The sequence below is a fragment of the Theropithecus gelada genome, chromosome 4 (genome assembly GCF_003255815.1).
Source record: "Theropithecus gelada isolate Dixy chromosome 4, Tgel_1.0, whole genome shotgun sequence".
Classification (NCBI taxonomy): domain Eukaryota; kingdom Metazoa; phylum Chordata; class Mammalia; order Primates; family Cercopithecidae; genus Theropithecus; species Theropithecus gelada.
In genome coordinates this window covers 60969674-60992007 of record NC_037671.1, presented here as the reverse complement: position 1 = coordinate 60992007, position 22334 = coordinate 60969674, and the positions used below count along the sequence as shown (strand labels likewise).

At 33.3% G+C, this 22334-nt stretch overlaps 1 protein-coding gene across 2 annotated transcripts in view; it reads left to right on the top strand.

The window, feature by feature from the left end:
- KHDRBS2 (KH RNA binding domain containing, signal transduction associated 2) overlaps positions 1 to 22334 on the top strand; it is a 588458-nt gene that overhangs the window by 241405 nt on the left and 324719 nt on the right. The window lies entirely within an intron of this gene.

The following is a 22334-nucleotide window of genomic DNA, read 5'->3' as shown; positions in this document are numbered from 1 at the left end:
CTTTTTCTTTTCAGAAGTATATTCTGTATTTTCATTTTCTTTAGTCCTTTGTGTAGGTTGCTATCAAATCGTTTCACTTTTTCTGTGTCTTCTGTAGGATGTTTCTATATGTCTGTGTTCATTTTCTTTAATTCCCCGGCTGGTTCCTTTTTCTTTCTTCAATCATATCACCTAATCACATCCATTGTATCATTCTCTCATTTAATCTCTCTGCTCTATTTCACTTGGATCATCTTACCTGAAGCAATTTCAAATACTTATCTGCAAATCTAAAAGAATCCTGCTTATTTCTTGAAATGTTTCAATGGTATTAAACAACTCACCTGACCCCCAAAAGAACAATAAGCTAAGAGATATATCAAATTTGATGTTTGAAATGATTTATTTCACATCTGAACTACATTATTTCTTATTTTATAAAGTGTTAGCAATTTTCTCAGTGTTAGAATTCAGTGTTTGGGAGAAATGACAATTTGTAGAGATTTATTCCAAAAGGATCTTTGAGAATTCACTGGGAAAGGCTGGATGTGTTTGGTAATATCATTTGACCAGGCCACACTCTTATGACTTGGTAATGTTATTACGGAGAATGAAATGTTCAAATATTTATTTTTGACTATAAGAATCCTTAGAAAATTGCTCAGGAGTCCTGTATCTGCCTTAATGAGACATATTAAATGAGGAAATTTATAGGGTGAAATGTCACTGAACTGGTGAATATATCATACATAAAGTATCTTTACTGTAATAAGTCTACATTGGGAGTCTGGGCAAAACTCTCTATTTAGGCGCTTTCTCAGAATGGTTCAATAGTCAACTGTAGAAAGTCACAGAAGGAATGATTTTTACTAGCCCTTTCTTTAGGATAACTTTTGATTACTCTATACTGTGTACAATTTCGGCAACAACTACATTCTTGCCAACCCTCCTGCCTCTAGATATCTCTGACGACACTTAAATATTGTAAGTATTTAAGAGGTGAGCGCACCAGCATCTAGACATGAGATAAGCTTTTGTCTCTGCCACAAGTTTAGATTTTCTTTATATAGGAGGAGAAAATGACACATAATAATCTATGCCTGTACTTTCATCTATTCTTTAATATTGTTTTTGTTATGAATTTCCTAAATACTTCATGCTCTTATATTATAAATTTCATATTGTGCGTTCTTATAGTCTCACACATTCTTTAAGATTTAAATTTGTCATTGTCTCCCCAGCATGGCTTCCCTGAACTCCTAAGTCCTCTTTTATCACTTAACACATTTTACTATATCTGTTTATCTCCAGGATGGAGAACTGTTCTAGTTAGCTTTGCACATGCAGAATCTCCATGTGGTATTTCTATATCTTTTAAAACAGATGGATGCATATTTTGTATTCTCATATATTTGTACATTTTTTCCTGTTCATAAAGTTTTAAACTAGATTTCTTTTTCCCTATGAGCATGTTAGCTACCAGCAAAAGTATTGGAAAATCCAATAGGAAACAAATTTGCTTCTATTAAGATTCCATTAGGTTTAATTTACTCATATTACCTGTTACTTACAATTCAGTTTCTTAATACTCTTTGCATGATCCATCATGTTTGACTATGATTTGAGCATTTTCACTTTTTATCAAATTAAATAAAATAAACATATTAAATAATAATAATATATTGCATTGCAAAATATTTTTTAGAATCTAGATAAGACCTTTTTTTCTTTCATTTTTTATTGTTGTTGTTGTTGTTGTTCCACTTGCTTGCTTTTGAATGATAAGGTCTTAACTTTCTAAAGTATTGGACACCTAGCTGAAATAAAATCACAGGCATGGATATGAAAAATTTACCTTAGTAAACACTTGATTAAAATAAAAAATAAATCCTTGGTAAATTATTGATTATGATGCTGTTATTTTGCCTTTTTGCATCAGGACATGAACAGGAAAGAAGATTTTACATATTTTTTCTAATTATTAAATAAATCACATGAGATTGTGCAATAAAAATGTGTATGTGTGCATACACACAACCATACAAACTGGCATATATTCATGCTTTAATTATTTATTGAACATATTTTGTGTAATTCACAGTTCTAGTTTATATTGATGAATACAAGGTTTTACTCTCTTAGAGTTTACATTCCAATGGGAAAGACAGATAATAAATACATGAATAAATTTTATACTTTTAAGAATTGAGGCTGGGTGCAGTGACTCAAGCCTGTAATCCCAGCACTTTGGGAGGCTGAGACGGGCGGATCACGAGGTCAGGAGATCGAGACCATCCTGGCTAACACGGTGAAACCCTGTCTCTACTAAAAAATACAAAAAATCTAGCCGGGCGAGGTGGCGGGCACCTGTAGTCCCAGCTACTCGGGAGGCTGAGGCAGGAGAATGGCCTAAACCCGGGAGGTGGAGCTTACAGTGAGCTGAGATCCGGCCACTGCACTCCAGCCTGGGCGACGGAGCAAGACTCTGTCTCAAAAAAAAAAAAAAAAAAAAAGAACTGATAACTTTTATGGATTTAAATGAAACAGAAGGAGGGAACAGAAGTTAGTTGTGATGGGAGCAAATTTTGGTACAGTGATGAGTTAGAAAGAACACTGGAAGATGAGAACAAGCCAAACAGAAATATCAAAAAGGAGAGAGAATGCCAAGTGTGAAAGCCCTGAGGGAGAATCTGTACTTTATGTATAACCATAGCTATATCTAAAACTATTATAACAACTATAGCCATATATTCATTTAATAACTCTACTTATTGCCCTTTGGCTACCATCTGATTTCTTTATAGTAAAACTCCCGAAAAGTTATTTGCGATCACTGGCTTGACTTCATTCCCCTCCTCAGCTCTGTGACTGGATCCTCCTGTTCCAGACCTCCAAGCCCAGACTTAGTCTTCAGATTTCTTTGTTTCCTCCATGTTCTTATAGCACTAATGTGCTCTGAACCTCAAATTTATGTCCAGCCTCCAGTCTCCCCCTTAAGTGCTAGATTCTAAATTTATATATTTACCTACTCAACATGTCAATGTGGATGTAACAGGCATTGAAATGTAATATGTCCAAGGACACACACATACATACACACAAATATGTATGGGTATGTATGTTGACAAGGACTCTCCTTGACCAAACTTTAGTCAGGCCTCTCACAACCCTCTTCTCAACTTTGCCTGACTTTACAAAGATTAGCCATGTTTATAATTTAGATCAGCAAGTATTAAGAAGTTCAACATGCAACTGCCAATCTTTTTATCCAACGGAAAAACTAAATAACCGAAGCCACATGAGGGGCTCCTTGTGTGCTTTACAAGGTCTGGGCCAGCACTCTCCTCTGTGGTTTCACAGTTAGGTGACTTTGCAGAATATACTGTTTAATAACATGTTTGCTTCACCTTTCTAAGACATGATAATTCAGATTGCTTTTCTATGTTGCGTATGCTGCTAAGGTACTACACGATGTATGTCTTTTTTTCTTTTTCTTTTCTCTCTCTCTCTTTTTTTTTTTTTGACAGTGTCTCCTTCTGTTGCCCAGGCTGGAGTGCAGTGGTACTATTGTGGTGCAATCACAGCTCACTGCAACTTTGACCCACCGCCAGGCTCAGGGCTCAAGTGATATTTCCACCTCAGCCTCCCAAGCATCTGGGACTGCAGGTGAATGCCACCACACCTGGCTAATTTTATTTTATTTTTTGTAGAGATGGAGTCTCATTTTGTTGCCCAGGCTGGTCCTGAACTCCTGGATTCAAGTGATCCTCCTGCCTCAGCCGGAGGCTGTTTAGTTATACCTAGCCAATAAATCTGTAAGCAGAAAAAGAAAACAAAACAAAGTAAAATATAGTAATACTCAAGGTAGCACCAGTAGCAAAATCCTACCATACAGTCATGATTTCTTTCCTGTATTGGTCAGATCCCACAACATATGAACTCACATCCTACTTAAGACCAGCCAGGAATGCTTTCACAGAAGCTACATTTTAAATTGTGAGAAGAAAAAGTATTCTTAGAGAAATCTAGAAAGGAAAATATACAGTATGTATGCAATATTTCAAAATACCTCAGGAAATTAACTAGCAATTTAGAAAGTTCTTTAAAGCCTAAGTCTTCATATACCATATGGCCAGCTGGTTCTAAACAACCACACAGCTGCCGGTTTCACTGGCAGTTGCTTCTGAGCAATCTTCAGGGTAACTTGCTGTAGCTTCAGATAGAGTGTTGCTATTTTTGGTGGTGTTGATGGCAAAGACTGGTGAAGGAGAACAGAGGAAGCAGTGGTTCTACAAGCTTATTTTTGAAAACGGCGGCAAACAAACATATTATCTCTAAGAGAAAGGGCTAGAGGAGTTACAGAAAATCAGACAACAGCTGAAGACACCCAGACAAGAGTAAGGAAAATAGGAAAGCTTGAAAGCAAATTTCTCAGACTAACCTATTGTCCTTAAATGGAAATCACAAATGGACATGTTGTGAATAAATTATGTTGTAATGCCAGGTATTTTGGCATTTCTGTTAATAAGCTTGGCTGAAATTACGAAATGGGGTATTAAAGCAGTTTCATGATTCTGTGTTAAAAGTACAGTGCTGTTTGGTGGACTTTAATTTGAAAAATATGTAATACTTCTCAAGGCAAGCTTTTCTGTCTTTGATGCAGTAATAACATGCAGTTTCTATTTTAGAATATTGCTTCTGCATTTTGTGATGACTACTTTAGTAAATTCTTTCTGATTTCATGGCAAATTGATTTTCATCAACAATAAAATCAACAAAAAACCTTCAAAGAGATGTGGCTGCCTAGTGGGCAATGTGGGTGTGAACCTAGCAACAGCCGTCTCTCATCTGGCTTCTGGGCTCTGCATAACATCAAACAGCGTGATAGTCTCTCAAATCCTGAAGGAGTGAAGTCATGCTCACTGCTTGTCAGTCAGGCTGTGTTACATACACTCCTGTTTCAACGTTGTAATATCTTGAACACAAAAGCAGTTTATAATCCTACAAAATCAAGAGCTCAGACACCCTGACTTTCATTTTAGCTGTGCCTCTAATGAACTGCACAGCAGATCAAAAACATTTCTTTCTCAACTGGCCTTCTGAAGAAAAGAATGGCTAACTCATTTTGACTTCCAGCACAGTTAAAGGAATCAGCATAATAACTTGCTTAAATATCATTTGTGTTTGTGACACATAAGCAGAATATTATAAAATACAGATACATGGAATTTTGTTTATATTTGATTCAATCAACTTTTCCGTTTCTCTGATTTGAATTTTAGAGTAGGAGTAACAGACTGAAAGATCCCACCTGAACCATAACTCTTATGATAAGAAACATTGTGTTAAAATATATATATTTGTGGGAATACAGTGAAACTTATGTTGCAATGTTGAACCAATAGATTATTTCAGTATGTGTTATATTTGGAATATACATGACCAAATAATTAAACTAATTAGGTTTGAGTCAAAGAGTGAAATATATCATTATATTTGTGTTTTTTCAAATTAGCATCTTCATCTTTTGATGTATGAATAATTTATCATTCAGTGTAGTGTGCCTGTGACCTTAGAATGAAAAAAAAAAATAAAGCCATAAAGTTATCTGGGCTCTATTTCTTCATAAGCTTCAATGACAGAGTATGAGGTAGTAATGTTTTATGAATTTTGAATCAAAGTTATGTATTATCTTAAATCATTAATTTCCTCTCATCTGATTTTATTCACATCTAGACAAATTCCTTTTAATTTTTGTAATTAAGACCTGCTCCTTTGAAACTTTCAAGGACCTAATGTCACAGCCATAAACCAAGTTTAATACACAGAAAACATTTTATTAATGCTACTTGTGTAGTAGCTTTTCCTCATTGTCACTTGTCACTCATTATTTGTACTGTGCTCTTATTTCCCTAGAAGAGTGAAATGAGGGAATCATAGAATCGGGGTCTCTCCTACCATATTGCAAGACATTTTTATTTATTAAGCTATTAAAAAAGAATGTGTGAAAATAGAAATTTTTAGACATTTTACATTTTATAAACCAGAATTATAATGATGTAGTTCCTTTCTACCACTGAGGATGGTCTATTATTTTTGATCATAAGCTTTACTGCTGATCTGAATTTTTTTTTTTTTCTTTTTTTATTGAGACGGAATCTCACTCTTGCTGCTCAGGCTAGAGTGAAGTGGCATGATCTCGGCTCACTGCAACCTCCACCTCGTGGGTTCAAGCGATTCTCCTGCCTCAGACTTCCAAGTAGCTGGGATTACAGGCGCCCATGACCATGCCCTGCTAATTTTCATATACTTAGTAGAGACGGGGTTTCGCCATGTGGGCCAGGCTGGTTTTGAACTCCTGATCTCGGGTGATCCGCCCGCCTCAGCCTCAGAAAGTGCTGGGATTACAAGTGTGAGCCACTGTGCTCAACCTAAAAATATTATAGTAAAAGTACAAATGCAATATAACCAAAACATAAAATATTCTGGATAGTATTTTAAATTTCACATTCTGTGGAACTTTTGAAAATGGTTGCAAATTATTTGACATTTCTCTTAGAGAGAGATGAATAGGGTCCAGTTCTCTTCCCCTTGAATCTGAATAGTTGCAGTGACTTGCTTGTAACCAATAGAATGCAGAGAGTAATGGTGGTTTGTGATTTTCGGGGCTACATTGGAAGAAGCTGTGCACCTTCTTTCTCATTTGCAGAAACACTCTCTTGGAGTTTAAAGCTGCCTTGCAAAGATTCTGAAAATCCTGATGCTGCTTACTGTGAAGAAAGCCAAAATTACATCGAAAGGCCATGTATAGGTGCCAGTGGGCAGTCTTACTTCAGTCCAGCCTTTGAGTCATCTTAGTGCAGGGTTTACACATGCGAGTAAAGAATTCTCCAAATGATTCCAGTCCTTAGCCATTTGAGTGATCAGCTGCTCAAGTCTTCCTATCCATGGCCCAAAAAATCCTGGAGCAGAGATGCAAGCTATATTCATGGTACACTACCTAAATTTCTGACCCACAGAAACCATGTACATAATAATAATATTAAAATCGTTATTTTAGACCACTAAATGTATCATGGTTAGTTATGCAACAATAAATAACTCGAACACATTACTACTACTTTATATGTAAAATTATATTCTCTTTTTGCATTTCTGCTGCCTTCTAATGGCGATAAGCACAGATTGATCATTTCTAGAGGGATGTGTGTGTGCATGCGTGTGCATGCGTGCATGTGTGTGTGTTGGGTGTTTGTTTTTAGTTTTGTTTTGTTCTGTTTTGTTTTTTATTGTATTGTATTTGCAACTTATTTTGAATTTGCCTCTCCTACCATCAAATAATTGAAGCGCATGTCAACATTTTATTTAAAACTTGTCAAAGAAAAGGCTTCCAAGAGAGGCAATTTAAACATTTCTTCTTGGTAGAGACTTTTTATGAGATACTAGACATCAAAAATAGAAAGCTCTAGTTTTAAAAGCATTAGGTTAGTCATAAAGCTGGTTTAAAGTCTTTCTGTTTTTGGATGTCTGATTTAATGTCACAAGACGCAAGGTTAATTGGGCAGGTGATTCCAATTTCTCTGTAAGTCTTCTTAATTTTACTACAACTTCACAAAGCAAGTGTTCTAGCATTTTATCAGGGATGCTAGATGGATCCCAAAAGGGAAAGTAAATGGCACCACACAGAAAGTACTGCCTCAGACCAAGACTGGGAGAGTTTTTATTACTTAGTCCCTCCTTTTGAATATTTTAGATTGTTAAAGATTTGTCTTGGTCAACAAAATGTTCAATATGGTGTTTTTGTGAGGAGACTGTTAACTGAGTTTGTTACGTCATTAGTCATTTCTCACATTTTATTGAAGGAAGAATTTAGATATGAGATCAGTTTATGCAACACCTAGACCAAGATTACTGGGAATATATGTACCCATTGACATGATTTACTTAGATCAGATTGTTATATTAGAGAAAAATGAGAGAATCCAAAGGCAATTTTGTTTAGAAAGATGTATTTGTATTCTATTAATAGATACACATATATATATTTAGTACCACATACATATTATTTAGCGGATAATCTCTCTCCATACACCATACATATATATGAATTTTGAATGAAATTCAAAATTATATGAAATTATTTATATATAATATATATTATATATGTATAATATAATATACATTATATATTATGTATATGTATAATATATAATATACATATAATCTAATATACATATATTATATATGTATGTATAATATATGATTATAAATATATAATTATATAAATACATATATTTTATATATATATATATCTGCTGTCCTCTAATGGTGATCAGTGCAGACTGATAATTTCTAGAGGGCTATGTGTGTGTGCACGTGCGTGTGTGTTTGTATGTTTGCCTGTGTATCTATATAGATATGTACATGTTATTTTATTTAATAGAAAGCACTGATTAAAACATCCATAATTGTATAAAACACCCATAGTTGTATAGCGAGCAAATCTAGAGCATGTATAATTTCTCAAGTTCTGCATTGCATATTTTACTTTTTAAAAATATTAAAATTTACTTAATATTTTATACTGGATTCTATCTTTGCTTTGCCTACAAATTCAGTAACCAAAGCAAAGACCCATATTAATAAGTTACTGTTTTAATAGAATTCAATATTAGAAAGAACATTTACTTAAATAGCTCTATTTTGCTTGTTGTAACATATAATACATTATTAATTAATGGATAATTTTAATGTCAAACCCTGTGGGAATGGTTATTGAAAAAGCAAAATAATAATGATATTTAATCTCATAGAAAAATCTTCAATGCAAAGATTATTGTTGTTATTATTTGTATGTTTTTTGAAAGATTCCATTAAATGTTTATTTTAATAGTTGAAATGACCCCAATATAAGCCATATTTTTTATTTTTTTTTTTTATTTATTTTTTTTTTTATTTTTATTTTTTTTGAGACGGAGTCTCGCTCTGTCACCCAGGCTGGAGTACAGTGGCCGGATCTCAGCTCACTGCAAGCTCTGTCTCCCAGGTTTATGCCATTCTCCTGCCTCAGCCTCCCGAGTAGCTGGGACTACAGGCGCCCGCCACCTCGCCCGGCTAGTTTTTTTTTTTTGTATTTTTAGTAGAGACGGGGTTTCACCGTGTTAGCCAGGATGGTCTCGATCTCCTGACCTCGTGATCCGCCCGTCTCGGCCTCCCAAAGTGCTGGGATTACAGGCTTGAGCCACCGCGCCCGGCCAATAAGCCATATTTTTTAAAGAGAAACTTGGACAACTTGTTCTAGTACAGCTTGGGGAATTTGGAGGTACAGTTAAGAGGATAATGGGCCCAGAGTGGGAATGTTAACGAGAAAAATTCTGCACTTAACTCAAGTGCATCATCAGCACTAATTTAGATTCTGAATTTCATTAGTTGCAGTGATGTTTATTTGACAGTGTTCTATTTTCTTAGCAGTTTTTTAAATTCACAAGTCATTCAAAAGTTGAATAGTAATCTATTTTTATCAGTCATAAATATCTGAATCATTCCTTAGTTGAATAGAGTTGTCATGAATGCTTGAAAATTTGTTTGGGCTCTTCACAATCATTGTTAAACAGCAGAAAACTGTTTTCTGGCTTTAGTTAATGACACTAAACAGAGCTCAAAGAAAAACCAAAAAAGAAAAAAAAAATCAGCAGCTTCTCAATCTAATCAACAACAACACTGCAGAGTTTACTTTTGTTTTCTGGGTGTATGGGTTCACCAAGAGGGAAGTCAAAAACACTGAGGAAAATGAAATGCCAGGGATACAAATACAAATTTACATATTTTGCTATAAACGCAATCAATTGCACCACTTGATTTTTTTTTTGCAGCAGGACAGTGTTTTATGCACTTCCAGGATGCATATATTAAAAAATTAATTAATTTATTATATATATAAATATATTTAAACATAAATATATATTTAAATATATGTATATATGTATACATATATTTAAATATATAAATATATATTTTTTGCTTAATTATTCTGGCTAAAGGTTTGTCAATTTGTTTTTAACTTTTCAAAAAACCAACTTTTTATTTCACGGACATTTCATATAATTTTCTTCATTTCAATTTCAATTATTTCTGCTCTCTTGATGATGGGTTCAAGCAATTCTCCTGCCTCAGCCTCCCTTTTGTTTGTCTTGGAAAGTCGTTATTTCTCCTTCATATTTGAAGATATAATCTTATAGGGTAAAAGTGTTTTCCCTTCAGCACTTCAAATAGGTTATGCCAATCTCTTCTGGCCTATATGATTCCCACTGAAAAGTCTGTAGCCAGATGTATTTGAGCTCCATTGTATGTTATTTGTTTATTTTATCTTGCTGCTTTAGTAGCTTTACTTTATTCTTGATCTTTGGGAGTTAATTATTAAATGCCTTCAGGTAATCTTCTTTTGGTTAAATCTGTTTGGTGTTATATAACCTTCTTGTATTTGAATATTTATATCTTCCTCTAGGTTTGGAAAGTTCTCTGTTATAATGCCTTTGAATAAACTATACCCTTATCGCTTTCTGTACCTCCTCCTAAGACCAATAACATTTTGCCTTTTTGAAGATGTTTTGCCTTTTTGAAGATGTTTTCTAGAACCTATGGTTGTGGTTGTTTGGTTTTATTCTCTTTTCTTTTGTCTCCTCTGTTTGGGTATTTTCAAATAACCTGTGCTCAAGCTCACTAATTATTTCTTCTGCTTAATCTATTTTGCTATTAGAAGACTGATGTATTCTTTAGTATGCCAGTTGCATTTTTCAACTCCAGAATTCTGCTTGATTCATTTTCATTATTTCAATCCCTTGTTAAATTAATCTGATAGAATTCTGAATTCCTTTTCTGTGTTATGTTGAATTTCATTGAGTTTCCTCAACACTGCTATTTTGAATTCTCTGTCTGAAAGGTCACATATCTCTGTTTCTCCAGGATTGATCTTTGGTTCCTTATTTAGTTCATTTGGTGAAGTCACATTTTCCTAGATGGTGTTGATGATAGTAGATATGCTTTGGTGTCTGGGCACTGAAGAGTTAGGTATATATTATAATCTTCACTATCTGGGTTGGTTTGTACCTGTCCTTCTTGGGAATGCTTTCCAGATATTTGAAAATACTTGGATTTTGTGATATAAGTTTTTTCTGTTTTTGTGGGTACCCCAAGCCCTATAATACTGTGGTTCTTGCAGACTCATAGAGGTACCATCTTGATGGTTTTATTAGTCAGGGTTCTCTAGAGGAACAGAATTAATGAAATATATTTACATATTCATATATATATGAATATATATGCGAGTTTATTAAGTTTATGTATATATATGTGTGTATATATGGGTGTGTGTGTGTGTGTGTGTGTATATATATATATATGAGTTTATTAAGTATTAACTCACATGATCACAAGGTCCCACAATAGGCCAGCTGCAGGCTGAGGAGCAAGCAGAGCCAGTCTGAGTTCTGAAACTGAAGAACTTCAAATCCAGTGTATGAGGGCAGGAAGCATCCAGCATGGGAGAAAGATAGAGTCTAGGAGACTAGGCCAAACTCTCTTTTCACATTTTTCTGCCTGCTTATATTCTAGCTGCGCTGGCAGCTGATTAGATTGTTCCTACCCAGATTAAGGGTGGATCTGCCTTCCCCCGCACTGACTCAAATGTTAATCTCCTTTGGCAGCACCCTGTCACACCTAGGATCAATACTTTGTATCCTCCAATCCAATCAAGTTGACACTCAGTATTAACAATCACAATGGTCTTGGAACAGATCCAGGAGAATTCTCTGGATTACCTGGCAGAGACTCTTGTTCTCTTCCTTTACTTTCTCCCAAACATGCAGAATCTCTGTCTCTCTTCTAAACCACCTAAAGCTGAGATTGGAGTGACACAAGCACCCCTGTGGCTACCACCACTATGACTATGTGGGGTCAAACCCGAATCGCAAGGTGCTAGATCTTGCCTATGGCCTTCTATAACCACTTTTTGGCTACTGACTATGTTTGCTCAAGGCTCTGGGGTTCTATAATCAGCAGGTGGCAAAGCTCACCAGGTCTGTGTCCTTCCCTTCTGGGTGGTGATGACCCCCAGACCCCAAGTGGGTGCATAACTATCAACTGGTAGCCTGGCACAAGAGTCAAAAACTTTATAAGTCTACCTGGTGTTCTGTTGTACTGTGGCTGAGCTGATACAAACCACAAGATACATTTCTTCTTACTCTTCTCCCCTCTTTCCAAAGGCAGAGGAGCCTTCCCCATGGCCACTGCCACCACTGGCACATGGTGTGTACTGTCAGACTACCATTGATATTTCCATTGATAATTCCTTAAGGTCCAAGTCATTCATTCAGCTTGTGGTGAATGCTTCCTGACCTGAAACTCACCCTTAGGCTTTTTTTCTGGCCCAGGGAAGGTTGAGAAATGCATGTTAAGATTCAAGTCTTAGAATTGGGGATCTCAAGAATTCACTTGGTGCTGTATTTCACTGTGGCCCACCTAAGGTACAGGACGAATTCTACCTTACTTTTCCCTGCACATTTTTTAAGTGGAAAAATTGCCCCATAGCTGCCACAACTGGGAATGTACTGAGTCTCTCCTGAAAGCATCAATTCTCAGACTCCTACCCAATTTTCTCGACATTGTGTCTGAGTATCATTGTTGGTTATTCCAGGCTCAAGCGTTCTTTAGTTAGCAGGTGATCAATCATGCCAAGACTGGCACCTTCCCTTTAAGGCAGCAGGTCCCTGTCTGGCCAAAAAAAATAATTTGAGCCTCCCTCCACCCCTGGTCCCTGGTGAGCACTAATCTGCTTTCTATTGCTATCTTCTGTCCTTTTTCTAGTATTGCATAAGTAGACATATATTGACTTGTCCATGCTTTTTTCACTTAAAATAATGCTTTTGAGGGTCATCCCTGTTATTGTGTATGTCAGTAGTTCATTGTTTTATGTCACTGAGAATTTCTCCTTCATGTGCCTATACCTCCATTTATTTACTCATTCTTCTAGTGATGGTAATTTAGGTTGTTTCTAATTTGGGCTAGTATAAATAAGGCTACTGTGACGATTTATATATATGTCTTTGTGTGGGCATATGTTTTCACAGTAGAGTATTTGGGAATTATTCATCAAAAATTAAAGCACAAGGACATTTATTGCATCTTTTTTATTATTTTAATGTATTTATCACAGGACTATGAATTATTTAGAAATTTAGAAAGTACTAATGTATCAGCTAAATATTTACTCTGATTTTTGGTTTAGTTTACTTGATGTTGGTAACATATATTAGTTCTAGGAATGACTCTTCTTAATTATTCATTTTTCATTCTGCAAATAATCATTTCTAAATTAAGGTTTGGAAAATATTTTTTCAGGAGTACCCTAAATAAAGGTACCAGTATTCAGAAGGTAACTTGAGATTCGGATTCCCTAGTAAGAGAGACTAGATTTGTTAGAAAAATGAAGCCATCTGCATCAATTTAGACAGTTTTACCAAATTGATTCATGAAATGTCTAATATTTCCATGTAATTAGCTGTGGCATTTTCAAACTCTATAACCAAGAGGAAAATTTAACCTTCTCTGAAGAATTGCACACTCTAGGGCTGATACTTTAGAAAATTATATTGTTCTAAGGGAGTACTCACCAAAGAATTATATCAGATTTTGAACAGATGCTGCAAGATCCTTGTCTTATTACTAGTACACCAGAGTGATGATATTAGAAATCTTCATCTCCTCCCTCACATGTGATGTTAAAGCAGATTTCCTATTTCTCATCTCTGACATTTTATTGGTGAATCTCTTGTGGCTGCTCCAGAAAAGTTCTCCTTTCTCTTGTATTTTCTACTGTACTATAAAATTAAATTCTAGTCATTAAGTTCAGTGTATGTTGGAACTCTAAAGGGTCTTTTTCTGTAATGGAAAATGGAGGGCTTATTTCAGATGATAGTATCTGTTTTTTTCTCACTTAAAATTTTATTTCTTAGTGAAGGAGCTTATACCCACATGTGCACATTCATTTAAAGTAAATAAAAATGAAACATCTATGTATAATATTAATAGAATTTTATCTACGGCATTAAAATCCATCCATTGAATGTCTTATAAAAGTGCTTCACTTGCAGAAATCTTGGAGATGGATTTATTATGAAAAGCCATAGGTCTTCTAACATGCCACACTCCTTTCTGTTTTATCTTTGAAACTTATATTTCTGATCTGTTTCTCCTTTGTGCTGTATTTCTGGTACTGAATGCAGATTAATCACTCAGCTATTTTGTGTAATAGAGGATAGATATGTTTAGATTATTAAGCTGGAGAATGTTTGTCTCCATGGCCTATTGCATAGGAATTAGAAATGAATTCATAAACTTAGCTATGTTTCCTGATAATGTTACTTATTCCTAAAAATCTTGCACATTGTAATAGATACTAGATTTAGCTTATTCTGTTAGAAAATATTTCATACATTTTATGAAATATTATGAAAGTTTCATAAGAAGAATGTTAGATAAATTGAGCATATCTTAAAAGCTGTTGGAAGGTTTTGTTCAACTATACATAATTCATGTAAAAAAAGTCCCCATCCAAATGTCAAGTACTACATGTCAGTTGGTCCTATTAATGTTGAAAAATAAATTTTGTGACCATATTCCTAATATTTTCTTGCAACTGTTACTAAAATTTTGTCATGAATTTTTGATAATTTAATATCATTAAGGTACATGCTATCAAAAATTATGTTTAGATAATTATTATACAAAAATTTAAAATATAAAGACCATTGCCCATACTTAGGTAAATTATAATGTAATTCATAACTACAGTTAACTTTTCCAAGTGTTTTCTAACTTGGTTTGGAGAATGTAATTTGCCAAGTACATGTGCTCATAAACATGTTACTGTTGTTATTGTTTCACTGAATAACTGAACCCATTTCTAGTTGTAGGTTGCAGAAAGTTACTTCAAGGCAGAAGAAAAAAAATTATCACTTCTCAATTTTAGTTATTTTGAAGACATGTTTTTCATACACTAAGACAAAGAGGTCCTGTGAATTCTCCCATGTGTTGACAAGTAAATTTTCACTTTCTGTGAAATTGACTAGTTGAAAGAGGAGCATAACTTTATTTAAGCAGTTTATTTGCTTCAAGAATTTATTTGTCTTTAAGAAAACAAATTACCAATGAGTTTTACTAGTCTGTGATATTTCACACACATATCCACATGCACACAAACATGTTCTTGTATAAAAAGCAAATATGATTTAAAAACACATGACTGTAAAGTTTTTCTAAAGATATGTGGAGAATGTAAGTGTATATGGAAACTAGTGTCTTTAGAGTAAATATAGATTTAACGTTGCATATCTAATTATATACTGGCTATAAGAATATTAAATTTACTATATATAAGCACAAAAATCCATATGAAGCAAGTAGCTCATTTTTAGGTTAACCAGATGATCAACACAGGATTAAATCTGCCAACATGCATACAGATGACGTTTTAAGATACTGAGTTCTCAAATATTTTCATCAAAACACACTGAACAAAAAGAATTAATAGGAACCTTAAGTCTTATCCAGATTTTATCCTGCTAAGCTAATGTTTTATGAAATCTATAGTTTTCTATAGTGTTTTTTAAAAATAAAATATACACTGCATTTTCAAAGAAAAAAACTCCCCTTTTTTTCTATACTCTGCTACTACTCTCAAGATTTCATTTCTGGCTGCAGATGTGTGGAGTTTTTTCCTAAATACCAACTGTTTCTGTGACACCAGCAGGGTGTCCTACGATTCAACTCAGTTCTGATACTAACTGCCTGAAGTTAGTACAGATCTCACAGGTTAAGAACTCTGTCCCACAAAAGTGCCCCCCTCACTTCAGAGGCAGTTAGTCCCGGTGTTATCTACAATTTGTGACTGACTTAGCTACAAACTGGAGGTTCCTACTCCTTCCTCAGGTTTGTTAATTTGCTAGACTGGCTCACAGAACTCAGGAAAACAATTTACTTAACTAGATTATTGGTTTGTTTTAAAAGGGTATATCTCAGGAACAGCAAGATGGAAGAAATGTGTAGGGCAAGTTATAGGGAAAAGGCGTAGAGCTTCCATGCCCTCTCTGGGCACGGCACCCTCCCACTACTTCTATGTGTTCAACAACATGAATGTTCTCCAAACTTTGTCCTTTTGGGTTATTACGGCAGCTGCATTTCATAAGCATGATTTATTAAATCATTGACAGTGTATGATTCAGTCAGTCTTTAAACCCTTGCCCCTCCCACTCCTAGGAGTTTAGGAGAGTAAGGCTGGAAGAGCCAACCCTCTAATCACATGATAAATTACCCTGGCAACCAGCCCCTTATCCTTAGGGGCTTTCCAAAAGTCACCTCATTAACATAAACTCAGATGTGAAGAAAAGTGATGGGATGTGTTGTGAATAACAAAATATATTCCTTTCACCTTTATTGCTTTTACCACTTAAAACATTCTGAGGTTTCTAAGAGTTCCATGCTAGAAACCAGGGACAGGGAAGAAGATCAAATATATATTTCTTATTATATCACAGTCCTACATATTTGTCTGTTTTTTTTTTTTTTTTTTTTTTTTTGAGACGGAGTCTCGCTCTGTCACCCAGGCTGGAGTGCAATGGCAGGATCTCAGCTCACTGCAAGCTCCGCCTCCCAGGTTCACGCCATTCTCCTGCCTCAGCCTCCTGAGTAGCTGGGACTACAGGCGCCCGCCGCCTCGCCCGGCTAGTTTTTTGTATTTTTTAGTAGAGATGGGGTTTCACCGTGTTAGCAAGGATGATCTCGATCTCCTGACCTCGTGCTCCGCTCTTCTCGGCCTCCCAAAGTGCTGGGATTACAGGCTTGAGCCACCGCGCCCGGCCCACATATTTGTCTTTATATTTTCCTGATTACTTAATTTTTAAATATTAAATGCAATTGGCACTAAGAAAACAAAGGCTACATTTTTGCTATGATTTTATGAACTTTATAATGATAATGTTTCTTAACACACTCTCCCCACAAAAACCACTGCAATCCAGCTTTATTCCCTCACTTCATTCAAACTGCAGTAGAAAAGAAGGTAGTTAGTTGACTGCTTATTTCTAAAGTGAGTAGTTATTTCTTAACTTCTAGAGATGGATCTAAAATAAGGCAAAGGCATCCTCCACTTGTACAATAAGAGTTCTCAAAATGAAAAAAAAAAAAAAAAGAAAAAAAGAAAAAGAAATAAGAATTAAAAGCCATAATTGGAATACAATTTTCCTGGACAAAAAGCAAAACTTGAAACTACATCAAAAGTATTCACCATGTATCTAGCTATACTGGCCAAAAGGTATTAGACACACTAATAAAAAAAAAAAAAAATTAGACTGAAAAAAGAGGATTTATGCATGCAGGCAAAAATCAGGCTGTCTCACCAATGGCTTTTGCCAGAGTTATGGGAATAGCTTTTAAAATATGCTTAAGAAAAGATAATGTGAACCAGTAACTTTTTATTCAGTCATACTAACTTTTATGCAGAAAAACACTGGGCATGGTGGCTCACACCTGTAATCCCAATAATTTAAAAGGCTGAGGCAGGTGGATTTCAAGACCAGCTGGGGCAACATAATCATAATGAGATCTGATCTCTGAAAAAAAAAAAAAAAAAAGTTAGTCAAGCACGGTGGTGCATGCCTGTGGTCCCAGTTACTTGGGAGGCTGAGGTAGGATGACTACTTGAGCCTAGGAGGTTGAGGCTAATGTGTGCCATTATTGTGCCACTTCAGTCCAGCCTCGACAACAGAATGAGACCTTTTCTCCAAAATAATAATGATAATAATAATAAACAAAAATTAAATAAAATACATAATTAATTAATTAAAGAAAGAAAGAAAAGAAAACCCTCATAGGATCAGTAACGTGCAAGAACTAAGGGAATATTGTATACTGTTCTCATGGGATTTTTATGAGTAATTTACTACAGAGATCAAGTGTGATGGGCTTATTGAGTCACCTCCATTGCATATTGCCAGGTGGGGAAAGTGTTATAGAATTCTGTCATTTATATTAGAAAAGAGAAGTATAAATATTAATATAAGTAAGTAAATGGACACTTAAGAGTTTGAAATACTGCATCGTAATAGAAGTTAAGAAGAGAATTAACCCTATAGGTCTCAGGAACCATAATTAAAATTTATATCTAAAGGAGGAGGAATATGTTAACAATGCAACAGTGAAATAATAAGCAAAAACTGGACTGTCATGAAACCGCAGGAAAAAAATGTCTGGATGACTTCTATGAGGAAAAGATATGTGAGAAAATAAATGAGATTGAGGACCAACATAAAAATTAAGAGTCTTAAGAAACTTATGAACCAACCACAGTGCATGAACCAAATTTCAACCCTGATGCTACCAAAAAAAGTATAAAAAAAAATTGGAGAAATCAATATAACCTTATTAATTGTTGAAGCAAAAAAATTATTGTAAATTATTATGTGTGATAATGGTATTGAGGTTTTGTATTATTAAAAAAAAACCTTTAGAAATACATACTGAAATAGAGATACACTTTTTTAAAATGTACATATGTAGAAGAATATTTTTTATATGAAAATAGGTAATAATGTATTTTCTAATTTAAAAAAATAAGATATTTCTTTCGGAGGTAGAAAGACACCAATATCTTAAAGACACCAATATCTTTATAGTTTTTCTCATTAAAAAGTTAGGAAAAATAATGTAGTAAGGAAGTGATGATATAAATTTTGAAAAAATAGTGATGAAGGAAACATGAAAAATTGAAAATTTATGTTCCAAGACAATACAATGTAAATCACCATTAACATAATATTTTCACAAGAAAAATATGCCAAATTCAGACTACCTCTTTGGTTGGAAAGGGATAAAAATCTATCAAATTTCAGTTTCATAAAGTATACTAATTTGAGAATATTGGCAAATTTAAAGAAATTTGCTATTCGTTTTTTTTTAAATCACATAGAGTGATTTTTTTCTGATTTCTAGATATAGACATATTTAGTAAATTTCAATACTTTATTGAATTTATAAAATTAAGTTTTAGTTTTACTCTTCAGTTTAATGGTTATTGTTTTAAGTGTTTTACATGTTCAATGGAGACAGATTCTTCTGAATTATTTGTACTGATTGTATATCCCAGATTTCTATTTGTTTTATTATTGTTACTCACAAGGACCATGATAAATACTTTTAATATACTTTAATGGGTTACTATTACAAGAAATTCTGTAATGGTATAATAGAGACAGCATTTTCATTAAATTACAGTTTACATTGGAATAGAATGATGAAAAAATAAAAGCTGAAAGCAGCAATTTTATACAGCTCAGATAAATTAGATTCCTTGACAAACAATTCAAGAAGATGATAAACAGAATTTAGATATCTAAACAAAATCATTTTGTTCATAATAACACCATAAAAGATTAATGATCTCTTTTAGAAAGTTTGATAAGTCAATAAAATTATTTTATTTTGATAAATTACTATCACAATATTTTGCTTTCAAATGTATCCATGGTGAATTATTTTAATTTAAAAGTTATCACTTTAAATAGGGTGATATATGACAAAACTTTAGTAATTTATGGTTTTCAAAAATATACATGTTTAAAGAAAATTTTATAGTGTGTGCTTCAGTTACTATGCGCATGCATAACAATAGAATGGAAAATAATGTTACAAAAAAAATCTTGAAATGCATATTTTCCAAGTGAATGTTTTAAAAATAGTGTGAATAAATGATTAAATCATGTTCATTTTGTCATTCTTGTTCTCTTTTTATCTCTAAATTTTGATTTAATTCTTTTGAATATTATAGTCACAAATCATTACTTCGTTATTACAGTAATATTCAGTTAGGTATACAGACCTTGGATTTATTCAAGATGATGAATGAGTGGAGAAGAAAAAAATATTATAAATTCTATTTGTAATTTTTATGAGAAAGATATTAAGATTTCTTAAAATAATATGTTAACTCCTATTGTATACATATTTAACATATAAATTTTCTTATATTGGGATTGAATGTTTAACAGATTATTTTGGTAGAGGTTCTTGGTCAAAAAACTTTAAGAAACAATGATCTAATGCCATGAAGATGCAAATAACTACATAGATGTTTAAAAAATGGTATAGTTTTAAATAATATGTATTATTAGGTGAAAAAAGCCTCTTGCTTTGTTTTTTAGCAACATTTACATTTTACATAGTACAATATTTGCATATCTAAGTAATTTTAAGAATAATGATTCTGTATTCTCAAATTTATGATTACAGTCTTACTCTAACTTCTTTCCATTATATATAATTTACTGACTGTAAATTTAGTTCAAATGATGATGCAAAATATTATGAACACCATAAATTTGTTTTCTTTTATGTTTTTGTTGTTTATATTAAAAATAAATGTATTCCATTGAATACAATTTCTCTTTAATCTCCAAGAACAGTAGATATTACTTATTTAGGCATTTAAAAGACAATAGTCACAAAATTATTTTTAATAAAAATATTTCTTTCCACATAAATTATTGTTTGGGGTTATTTGCTCTTAGCTAAACAAGGAACAAGAAAGGAGAAAATGTTAATTTAGTACGAAAAATGAGGGGTAGAAAGCAAAATTGTCTGTATGATGAATTACAATGCTTTAGAGAATATCTATGCTGAAAACTGACATTGATGAAGTCCATTTGGCCATGGAACCTACTGTAAGTGCTCAGCATCTGGCCTTATTATTTTGGGATGAATCACAAAGATATATAAGCACATACTCAGATTGTTTCTTGAGACAGACAGACTTTGCTTGGTAAATTAATGTTGTTTAAATATCTGACACACATTTTAATAAGCTGAGTTTTTATGGATCTTTCTTAAATATGGATTAGTATATAATTTTAAAAGTAAATTATCTTAATCTTACTTTGACCTCCCATGTTTTGATGAGATGTAAGACACTTGTTTTTTAAGGTATTGCATTTTTTTTCTTTTCCACGTTCTAAGCTAAACATCCTTCAGTATTTCCAAGGTCATGCAAGCCTGCCTTTTTGTTCAAGCTTTTAAAAGTTTAATGTCTTTCTTTTATCTTAATTTTGAAGATGATAGCTACTTCAATTTGCTACTTCAATTTGAAAGCTGCTGCCAGTTTCTTGAGAGCTCTTAACATGTTTTCACTGCTTTGTGACATAGCAAATTAATAGGAAAACAACAAAAATTAAAGAATACAGTCTACCATTGATGAACATTTAGGTTGATTCCATGTCTTGACTATTGTGATAACCAAATATTAACTCATAAGAGGAAAATATATACTATGCACATGATATAGGATGATTACATTGATGAAATGAGAATTCAGAAATTTCTTGAAGTTGAAATTCTATTGAACTTTGAATGTTTTTTATGGTAAGTTTGAAATGAAAAGCTGAGATAATAGCCCAAAGAGGGAGCTCATGAATTTCATCAGGATGAAATGAACAATATAAAAGAATTCTAATGAAAAGTTAGAAATAAAAATTAAGCAACATATAAACAATTATCTCAATTGTCATTAAAAACTTAGTTGTCTTTTCTTGGATATAGTACACAAATAATTTGCCCAGAATTTCTTCACCTAGTAAGATGGCCAATACAGTATGTTAATCTGTGGTTACTGAGAAATGGAAACACAGAAAACACATTCTCCAGATTTACTATTTTGATATAGAGACAAGTTGGTTAACTCATACAGGCCTACAGCCTTTGAAAAACTTTAGGATGCTTCATAATATGATAAATTCCCAATGCAATTGGCTAAACATTTTTACTTCATAAATTACGTTTTTACTTCATAACATTAAGCATTTTTACTTTTAACGTTTTTATTTATTTAAACATTTTTAATTCATAAGGAAACATTTTTACTTTTAATTAAACATTTTTACTTCAAAAGGAAAAATTTGTTTTCTAACCCCGAGGGATAATCTACTTTCAAGGTTAAATCCTAAGAATTATCAAGAGCTTTCCTAATACTTGATCTAGCATATGAAAAACTTTGTTTTCCCCTATAGAATAAATATATACACACATATATATATATACACACATACACACACACACACACACAAACTTTTTATCACGAAACATATTTATCCTTAGAGTCTCTTTAAATTTTGAAAAAAAACATCAAATTTTCTTACAAATTAGTCTCTAAAGTCAATAGAAAAATGTGTGATGCAGTTTGTCCTTTTAAAGAATTAGTTTGCAAAAATGAAAGATTATCCTTTAATTTTATATCATTTTATTCATAAATCCAAATT